The following is an 8,107-nucleotide window of genomic DNA, read 5'->3' on the forward strand; positions in this document are numbered from 1 at the left end:
CCATCATGAGAGATGTGCCAAGGACCACTTCCATAGGGTCTAAGCACAGCGGCCACTAGCTTGACTGATCTTGGTGTCCTCGTCTGTAAAATGAGGAAAATGGGTAAAGAAATGGAGTCCTTGAATTTTGCAAATTGCTTGGCGTCAATTTGGACATTTCTCCTTGGAGGCCAAAGCCCTTCGTGTTTTTATTTTTTAAATATCTTATTATTTATTTATATTTTTGAGAGCGAGAGCGCCAAGCAGATAGAATGGGAGCTCCAGGGCTTCCAGCCACTGCAAAGGAACCCCAGACGCTGGGGAATCGAACCTAGATACTACGGCTTCTCAGGCATGTCAGGCAAGCGCCTTAACCACTAAGCCATCTCTCCAGCCCACGTTTTTGCTTTTCGCTGTGCGTGGGATTGGGCCGTCGGGGCGGGCCTGTCTCTGAAGTCCCCGAGGTCCGGCTCTGTGTTCGCCGTCGGTGATCAGAGCCTGGGAGGACCGGGCCCAGGGCACGACGACCTGGACGCGGGCGGTGCTTCCGCTGGAGTCGGGCAGCAGATGGCCCCGCGGCGCCGCACAGGAAGGGAGGGCATCGGCGGGCGCGGGAGGCCGGCGCGCGGGGACGAGGGTGGGGTGCTTCGGGGCGTGGGCGTGGCCAGGGCCCCGGGCACGCGGAAGCGGCCCCGCGCCACCACCGAGAGGTCTCCCGCGCGTGGCTAGAGCGGCCGCCAGCGGGCAGGTGCGGGCGACCGCCTCCGCGGCCTCCCCGGCGCTCGCCGGCAGGGGGCAGCACGCCGGCCTCCGCGGCCTCCCCGGCGCTCGCCAGCAGGGGGCAGCACGCCGGCCTCCGCGGCCTCCCCGGCGCTCGCCAGCAGGGGGGCAGCATGCCGGCCTCCGCGGCCTCCCCGGCGCTCGCCGGCAGGGGGCAGCACGCTGGTCTTGGCAGCCCAACGTGGCATGATCTGCAAAGGAGCTCCACCATGGCTCTGGACCTACTCACCCCCCAGGAGGAGGAGGAATGTTTGCAGAGGGTGTATACATTTTTTGAAAATACAAGCATAGAAACCTATAGAAATAACAGTTTTTTTAGGTTTGTTTTTGAGGTATATGTCTCACTCTGGCCCAGGTTGACCTGGAATTTACTGTGTAGTCTCAGGTGGCCTGGAACTCACGGCGATCCTCCTACCTCTGCTTCCCAAATGCTGGGATTAAAGGCATGGGAGTCACAAGAAATATTATTTTTTGGGTTAATTTTTATTTATTTGAGAGTGACAGAGAGAGAGAGAGAGAGAAAGAGGCAGATAGAGAGAGAGAGAGAATGGGCGTGCCAGGGCTTCCAGCCACTGCAAACGAACTCCAGACGCATGCGCCCTCTTGTGCAGCTGGCTAACGTGGGGAATGGAGCCTTGAACCAGGGTCCTTAGGCTTCACAGGCAAGCACTTAACCGCTAAGCCATCTCCCCAGCCCAAGAAATATTTTTGAAATTAGAAAATAGGATGGCTTTATGTAGCCCCAGGTCCAGCATCTCTTGGCCACCCTGTTCACAGGTGCTGGCTTGGTTGCTTCTGGTCACGTCTCTGGAGTAGCAGGGATGGGCTGTGAGGCCAGCGAGGGGAACTAAGGACATCCAGGAAAGGTCTCTGGGCCAGTGGACCTTCCATGGTTCAACCCTCATGAGTTTGTGAGTGCCTTAGAGTGGGCAGACAGCCAAGCCAGGGCGTTGAGAAGACCTGGTTCTCCACTCCCACCCCCCATCTTACAGCAGTCAGGCTCGCCTACTCTTGGATTCTTTATGAGTTAGCTGGGTGATCCTTCACAGGGCAGGGCAGCTCTAAAGGATCTCTCATATACCCAGACATCCATTTGGGGGATGTGGCAGTCATCTGGGGACTCAATATAATATGTGGGCTAAATATCAAAAGGAAAGCTAAAATGCATGTTAAGTGATATTATTTAGCCTGTGTATTGTTTGAGAGTCTTGCTACAGCCCTGCCAAGCCAGCGCCTTGACCTCTGCAAAGCCTGCAAAGCCAAAGGACCCAGGTTCAATTCCCCGGGACCCACTTAAACCCAGATACACAAGGTGGTGCAAGCATCTGGAATTTCTTTGCAGAGGCTAGAGGCTCTGATGCACCCATTCTCTTCCTGCCCCCACTTTCTCTCTCAAATAAATAAATTAATTAAATATAAGAAAAAAAAAAGAAAATTATTTCCATTCCATCGTGGCAGAGATGTGGGATTTTTCTGGTGTTTTCTTTCATAATGTAACGTGTGATTTATTCATCCCTTTACCGGGCACCTATCATATGCCAGGCCCTGGTGCCAGATTCAGGAGCAAGCACAAAATAAAATAAAGATCAAACACATGGTAGCCACTGAGTGCCTTCAGAAGGTACCAAGTCCAGGAAAGTGCAGACCTCCAAGATGCCCACAGGAATAAACGAAGCAGCTGCGCCCCATACCATGGTCTCTGCTGGCCTGGGCACTGGAAGCATGTGCTGTAAAGGTAGCAGTTTTTTCCAGGAAATCTGTGCTGCCATTTCCCCAGCTAAGCGTTCTTTTTTTTTTAGTTTTTCCAGGTAGCATCTTGCTCTAGCCCAGGCTGACCTGGAATCCACTATGTTGTCTCAGGGTGGCCTCAAACTCATGGCGATCCTCCTACCTCTGCCTCCTGAGTGCTGGGATTAAAGGCGTGTGCCACCACACCTGGCTAGCCAAGGATTCTTGGTGGATGTTGGCGCCTTAGAATTTCCCTTGTCAGAGAGACTCACCATTTTCTGTTAGGAATATCTGCCAAGTAACACAGGAGTACGAAGAACTGCACACAAACACCTCAAGGAAACATAACCCTAGGAAATCTTGTGCTTTACCAAAGTTAGCTAACTGTGGAACATGTCACCGAATATATTAAACACACAGAATTTGGGCTGACACTGGGAAATGTTAAGGAAGAGTCAAGTCATGGTGACTTGCCGAGGACCTCAGGCTTAAAGGGAGCTTCTATCTTGGAAACCCATCAGGCCAGTCCAGGCAGACCATGGCCAGCACGTGCTCTGCTCCTTCCACTCCAGCTAGTTTACACATAAAGCTTCTGAAAATGGTTCTGTTTAAATTAGGGAGTTTGAGGCTGAAAACAAATCCTTGAAAATACTGACAGATGAGGGCTGGATGGATGGCTTAGCAGTTAAGTGTTTGCAAAGCCAAGGACCCAGGTTTGATTCCTCAGGACCCACATTAGCCAGATACACATGGAGGCACATGTGTCTGGAGGCCTTGGCATGCCCATTCTCTCTCTTTCTCTCTCCCTTTCTCTGTCAAATAGATAAATAAAAATAACATATTTATTTAAAAAAAGAAGAAGAAAAAGAAAGAAGGGCTGGAGAGGTGGCTTAGCAGTTAAGCACTTGTCTGTGAAGCCTAAGGACCCCAGTTCAAGGCTCAATTCTCCAGGACCCACGTAAGCCAGATGCACAAGGTGCAGACATCTGGAGTTCATTTGCAGTGGCTGCAGGCCCTGGCATGCCCATTCTCTATGTATCGGCCTTTCTCTCTCTGTCTGTCACTCTCAAATAAATAAAAATAAACGAAAGAAAGAAAGAAAATACTGACAGATGAAATGTAGAAAATCTGAACCACAGACTTGCTTCATATAGTTGGTAAAAGTTTTTCATCCTCAATCTGAAAGGAGTTCTCAAACAGGCCAGGCTTGGTGGCATATGCGTTTAATCCCAGAACCTGGGAGGCAGAGGTAGGACTGCTGTGAGTTCAAGGCCCTGAGACAAAGAGTGAGTTACAGGTCACCCTGTACTAGAGTGAGACCCTGCTTCCACAGAGAAAGAAAGAAAGAAATTCTAAATGTTAAGAAGAAACGATGAGAAAGATGTGGTAGTACACACCCGTATTCCCCACTACTCAGGAGGTGGAGGCAGGAGAATCAGTTCAAGGTCATCCTTGTCTACATAGCGAGTTCATGGCTAGCCTGGGCTACATGAGACCCTGTCTTAAAAAGTGGGGGCTTGGCTATACTGCATGCAGCCCTATGGGAGATAGAAGCCATCAGTAGTGAAAACAGTGGACATTTCAAACCTCAAGTTTGACCAGCCAGACGAAATGAGCCAATGGGTGCAATAGCGGCATGTCTGTTATGGGGAAAACCAACTGCTCTCTAATTGGTCTGGAGGCCTGCTCTATGGGAGGGAATACATACCTAACACTGAAAACCGAATAAAAAATCTATGGTGGGAGAGGCCATGAGCGCTAGGAGTGTAACGCCTGCTCTTGTCTTGCTAAATGCGTATATTATGCTCACCAAACTGCACTGTAAGCACTTACTTAGTGCTCATACCCGTATATTAATGCTACTCTCACTTTTGTTTAGAGAAGCTTCTCTTCTCAGATGGTAGAGACTACTGGGATGACCCAAAAGGCACCATGGTGCTGAGAAGAAGTAACAGAGGAGTGCTCAGCACTGAAATATCCCCATCGCCTTCCAAGGCTCAGGGTCCATTGTGGACTAGGTGGCGGAAAGAATGTAAGAGCCGAAGGAAGGTACCACTCCTTACAATGCAATCAGCCAGCCAGAAATTGGCCTCCACATCCATGACCTCTCAGTACCTAGCACTTTCATTGTTTTTCATGAACATGAAAAATTATTTAATGACAGCAATCTTGAAATTACACATCTCTAAAAATCACAATAGTCCTACAAGAAGATTTGTTTCTGGGGCAAATTAGCGCTTAAGTTGCAGGTGGGAATGAGCGCTCCGTAACTTGGAACGGATTTGTACTCTTGGTTTGAGAAGGGGTGAGCTGAAAGGAAAACAGATTTTTAAGTACCAAAAATATGCACAGATGATCAGAACTGACTCAAAACCACAGCTTCTATATTTTTAGGCAATCTTTCAAAATTGATATCCATGACCTCTCAGTGCCTAGCACTATCTTCATAAGACCCTCATACTAGGAGGAAATGATGATGATATCCAAATAAAAGAGAGACGAATGGAGAGCGGGAGGGGATGTCATGAAGGGTGGATTTGTGAAGGGGAAAGTGGGGGAGGGGAGGGAGTCATCATGGTTTATTGTCTATAAATATGAAAGCTGTCAATTAAAAAGAAAAATTTTTAAAAAGTGGGGCTTAGGATGCCGCTCGGTTGGTGGAGTGCTCGCCTCGCGTGTACGTGGCGGCGGCTTCCGTCTCCAGTCCCGCATAACTAGGTATGATGGCGCACCTGTATTCCCAGTGCCGGGTAGGTCTCCAGAAGCAGAAGGATCAGAAGTTCAAGGTCATCCTTAGCTACATGGAGGTCAGCCAGGGCTCTATGAGACCTGGCCTTAAAAAAAGTGTGTGTGGGGGGCCCGCTAGAGAGGTGGCTTAATGGTTAAGGCGTATGCCTGTGAAGCCAGGTTTGATTCTCCAGGTCCCACATAAGCCAGATGCACATGGTGGCGCATGCGTCTGGAGTTTGTTTGCAGTGGCTGGAGGCGCTCTCTCTGTCTCTAATAGATAAATACAATTTTTTTAAGGCTCTCTTTCCTGCTCTTCTCTTCATTTTGCCCCATATGTCCTTCCTGCTTAGCCTGGAATCAGCCTGGCTGGGAAGCGGGGGATATGTACCTTGGCTTGGGTATTTTTCCTTCTTGTCTTCTACCTGTGCCATGCTTTTGGGGTAGCCTCTCACTTTGATTACATGTAAGATTTGTCTTTGATCTCTGAGTCCTTCCTTTGCTATTTCTTTGTGTGTGTGTGTGGGGGGGGGGGAGATAGGGTTTCACTCTAGCCCAGGCTGACCTGGAATTCACTGTGTAGTCTCAGGGTGGCCTTGAACTCATGACGAACCTCCTACCTCTACCTCCACCACCACGCCCGGCTCATTCGCTATTTAATAGTGGGGTTTCTATGTTTGGTCTTCCACATGTGTAGAGCTGCTCCAGAGAGTCAAGGTCAATTATTTTTTTGTTTTTTCAAGGTAGGGTCTTGCTCTAGCCCAGGCTGTCCTGGAATTCACTATGTAGTCACAGGGTGGCCTCAAACTCACAGTGATCCTCCTAGCTCTGTCTCCTGAGTGCTGGGATTAAAGGTGTGTGCCACCATGCCCAGCTTCAATTATAATTTTTTTCCCCCGAGGTACAGTTGACCTGGAATTCACTCTGTATTCTCAGGGTGGCCTTAAACTCACAGCGATCTTCCTACCTTTGCCTCCAGAGTGCTGGGATTAAAGGTGTACGCCATCATGCCCGACTATAAATTATTTTTTGTTTAGAACTCAGAGATTCATCTACGGTCAGAAAAAAAATACAGCCAAGCTACTTTCATTTTGGGGAAAAGAGTTTGTAAGTAAAACTCTGAAATTCTGTTATTACATACTAATGTGATTACATACTAATCTTTTTGGGAAAATGAACACCCAAGCATGTTTTGATGAAATTAATGTTTATTTCAAAACTCCAGACAGCTGGCAAGGAAAATATGTCTATTTCTCTCAATATGTCTAGTGTTTCAATCGCATATACTACTGTCTTAGTTTAGTCTGGATAGGGATTTTCTGCCTTTTTTTCTTCTTTAGAAGCAGGGTTCTGGGTGCTGGGGAAATGGCTCAGTGGTAAAAGCACTTGCTTGCAAAGCCTGCCAGCCTGGTTCAGTTCCCCAACCACCCACATAAAGCCCAATGTAAAAAGTGGCACAAGCACCTGGTGTTCATTTGCAGTTGCAAGAGACCCTGGTGCACTCGCCTACACACACACACACACACACACACACACACGATTTGCTTTTTAAAGCAGAATTCTGAAAAGTTAAGGTTTTCCTCAGAAACATACTTTCAAATATACCACAGATTTTTAGCTTAGTAAGGCACTGATTAAGATAGGCTAATTGGTGTGGGTAGTGTGGGGGGAGGGGGAGGAGACAACTGGAGAGATGACTCAGCAGTTAAAGGCACTTGCTTGCAAAGCCTGCTGGTCCTCAGTTCAGGTATACTCCAGCTGGTTCCCAATTTAGGCATTTGTTTCAGTGGCAAGAGACCCTAGCCACCACACCCCTCCCACAAACAAATATATAATACACACACACACACACACACACACACACACTTAAAAACAGCTAAGCCGTCTCTCCAGCCCCTAATTTTTTTTTTAGGCTGACATGGAATTCACTATGTAGTCTCAGGCTGGCTCCAAACTCACAGTGATCCTCCTACCTCTGCCTCCCGAGGGCTGGGATTAAAGGCGTGAGCCACCACGCCTGGCTCAATAATTTGTTTTATAGAGAGAGAGACCCTATGTCAAAGAAGGGAAGCACAGATACCTCTGGCACAGGCACATGCATGCACACACACAAAATAAATAAATAAACATTTAAAGTTAGCCAAAGGACCCAGGTTCCAGTCCCCAGGACCCACGTTAGCCAGATGCACAAGGGGCACATGCGTCTGGAGTTCATTTGCAGTGGCTACAGGCCCTGGCGTGCGCATTCTCTGTCTCTCTTCTCTATCTCTCTCACTCTCTGCTGATAAGTAAGTAAATTAAAAAAATGTTTAAAAAATAATTTGTGTGGTCGTGGAGTCGTGCGAAGCCTTTCCCAAATTGTCTGTCCCGGGCTGTTGAGCACTCTCCCCGGGCGAGGTTCGCAAACACGCTGCTGCCCATCGCCTTTGCCTCCGTGCGCGTGGCGCTGCCCGCCGAGGGCATAACCTGGGTCCTGGTTTACAGGACTGCCAAGTATAAGAGACGGAAAGCGGAAGTGGAGAAACAAAGTAAAACTTTTGGAAAAGAAGAAGGAAACTGTAACAGAATCAGCTGGCCGGCGACAACAGCAAAACCTCCCTTTCGCTCCGCTTTCCTGTATCCGAGGCGCGTCTCACGGAAACCTGCCGGGACGTGACCGCAAGACCGTGCCTTCCTCTTCCTCTGTGTGCTCGGTCACACGTCAGTTGGACAAAACATCCAGAAGATTCTTGGCCTGGCCTCTTCACGAGCTGCCACCAAGCAGGCAGGTGGATTTCTTGGCCCTCCGGGAAGTTCTCTTAAAAGCAAACAGAATTCTTTAATTCCTGTCAAACATTTTAGACATTCAAGTCAGACTGGTTACAAGCAGCCCTTGCCCTGGGCCAAGTTCTAG

At 48.7% G+C, this 8,107-nt stretch overlaps 1 pseudogene; it reads left to right on the top strand.

The window, feature by feature from the left end:
- The first annotated feature begins 872 nt into the window (after positions 1-872).
- On the top strand, positions 873-8,107 carry LOC123463991 (annotated as a pseudogene).

The sequence above is a fragment of the Jaculus jaculus genome, chromosome 10 (genome assembly GCF_020740685.1).
Source record: "Jaculus jaculus isolate mJacJac1 chromosome 10, mJacJac1.mat.Y.cur, whole genome shotgun sequence".
Taxonomy (NCBI): domain Eukaryota; kingdom Metazoa; phylum Chordata; class Mammalia; order Rodentia; family Dipodidae; genus Jaculus; species Jaculus jaculus.